The sequence below is a fragment of the Macrobrachium rosenbergii genome, chromosome 55 (assembly GCF_040412425.1).
Source record: "Macrobrachium rosenbergii isolate ZJJX-2024 chromosome 55, ASM4041242v1, whole genome shotgun sequence".
In the NCBI taxonomy this organism is placed as follows: Eukaryota; Metazoa; Arthropoda; class Malacostraca; order Decapoda; family Palaemonidae; genus Macrobrachium; species Macrobrachium rosenbergii.
This window is the reverse complement of record NC_089795.1, coordinates 17,612,215-17,614,714: the sequence shown is the minus strand read 5'-3', so window position 1 is coordinate 17,614,714 and position 2,500 is coordinate 17,612,215. Positions and strand designations below refer to the sequence as shown.

Genomic DNA, 2,500 nt, shown 5'->3' with positions numbered 1-2,500 from the left:
TACATCACAGATGCATTTCAAGAAATTAATGCACAAAGAGACTTGTGCAAAAATGCTTGTCGAAGCGTGAAAGTTGGCCTTCGAAGTTGTGTAAATTGTGATTGACAGCAGTTTGAGCACCTGCATCAATAAAATGTTCAGTGCCTTTCTGTTGTACTAGTTAATGTAACTGGATATGTAATCTCAAAATAAATAAAATCCCCTGTCCACCTACTGAATCACGAAAATATGGAACGTGATCTTATATACAGTATATACTTTCTATGTATTCGTTATTGTTTACCAAAAAAAGAGAGAATTATTGAGTTGTACTTTTATAACATTTTTTGGTGGTCAGTCACCTCCTTTTATCTTTTAATTGTCCTGTCCCTGCTTCTAAACGGTTGAGCGTAATCTTTTGTAAAACCTCTTAAATATTTAACCCCTCTTTTGGCCGTTCTACTAATTCTTCAGTTGTGTTGGATCCCAGGTACATATTTTTTTCTTTGTGATCCCCATCTGTCATATATGAGCTTTCTTTGTAAACTTATTTTTATATTTCTTCAGTTGCTAAGTAAAGGACTATAAGTCGAAAGGCCTCGCAGCACTCCATTGTTTCTCTTTCCTTTGTGGATTTTGTATTTATTTATATGTAATATATAAACATATATATATATATATATATATATATATATATATATATATATATATATATAGTGTGTGTGTGTGTGCGTGTGTATATATATGTATATGTATATATACATATATATATGCGCACGCATGTGTATGTGTATGTATGTATGTGTGTGTATTTATAATGTGCTTATCCTTTTATTGAACGGATTTTTAAAGAATTTTTTTAAAATCCCTATATAGATATAGGCTATTAAAGAGAGAGAGAGATTAATTCTCAAAGTATATGCAAACGCGAGAAATCTAATCGCGGTGCTTGTAACGCATGCGCGAAAATGTGCTTGCATAATGAATGCGTGCGCGTACAAGTAACATGGAATGTCTTGAGACATTGGTAGTAAGGAAGGAAAAGGAACGACTGTTGGAAATATGTGTAAGAAGGTTGTGTTCACATGTGACGCCGATTGTTTCTTTGTTGCTTATTGTAGCGTCTCATTAATCTATATATATTTGACACCGAGTAATAGAACGGTGATTTAGGAAATATAGAGGAAAATGTATTTTTCCCTTATTTATCAGTTGCTAATTAGTAAGGAATGTTATTAAGTTGAGATGTATTGTCTGTGGTGTGTTTGCGTTGGAGAGAGAGAGAGAGAGAGGATTAAATAAATTAGAGGTCGAAAAACCTTGACGTACGGAATTACACTGTTAACTTGGAAGAGGTGATTCCCAATTTTCAAGTCTGTCTTTTAAATAGCTTTATGTAAGAATAACTTAGAATAGCTTTAGAGAGAGAGAGAGGATTAAATAAATTAGAGGTCGAAAAACCTTGACGTACGGAATTACACTGTTAACTTGGAAGAGGTGATTCCCAATTTTCAAGTCTTATGTCTTTTAAATAGCTTTATGTAAGAATAACTTAGAATTGCTGTAGAGAGAGAGAGGATTAAATAAATTAGAGGTCGAAAAACCTTGACGTACGGAATTACACTGTTAACTTGGAAGAGGTGATTCCCAGTTTTCAAGTCTGTCTCTTTTATATAGCTTTATGTAAGAATAACTTGGAATTGCTTTACGTCAGGAGAGATTAAATTTGCTTTATGTAAGAATGACCGGCTCCTTATATACTCACAGCAGTTGTTAACAGTTGTTCATGAAGAAATCCAGGAATTTTTTTATTGTCAAGTTGCTGTTATTAATGCCAGTTACACCCTAAAGAAACATTAACCCTTTGAAGTTTGGGGCACTTTTTCGATACTTTTTTGCTTCAAATATGAAATTTGTTAAGCTTATTGCAAGTTTTTTTTTTTTATTATTAATTTTGATTTCCATTTTCTGCCTAAACTCTTTGTCAGATTTTAAGGTAATCTTGTATTGGTATGTTTCATTCAACTTGTTTTGAACTATGTGACTGAGCACAGGTATAACCTGCTAAGGTTGTCATTTTACAATTATGCTTCCACTGATGTATTTTTTTTATTGTTTTAAAAACCAGGAATTGAATTTATTAGCTTTTTGTGTACTCTATTTGAATGCAGAGCTAAGAATGAAATACTACAGGACTCACGAAACGGTTCCGTTCACGCACCTTTAAATGTGAAAGTATCAGTAACCAATTAGAAGGCTCATTGATTTATTGATTCTAAAATAGCTAACAACGCAGCTGCTATGTTGTCACCACGATGTCACTGATATTGCTCTTCAAATACTGTATTCCTGAATGATTTTGAACAAGTACGGCATCAATTCTTTTCCGTCCAGTTTCAGTTTCTTCTCTGTCTAATGGATTTTAACATTCTTTGTTCTTTACATTTAGTAACGCTGTTTAGCGTCTTGTTACTACGGAATAACCTCGTGTTTTTATTCCGAGAATATGCAGTGGTTTGAG

At 33.1% G+C, this 2,500-nt stretch overlaps 1 protein-coding gene across 1 annotated transcript in view; it reads right to left on the bottom strand.

Annotated features, from left to right (window-relative positions):
• LOC136835392 (uncharacterized) overlaps positions 1–2,500 on the bottom strand; it is a 62,569-nt gene that overhangs the window by 9,300 nt on the left and 50,769 nt on the right. The gene's annotated exons all lie outside the window — the stretch shown is intronic.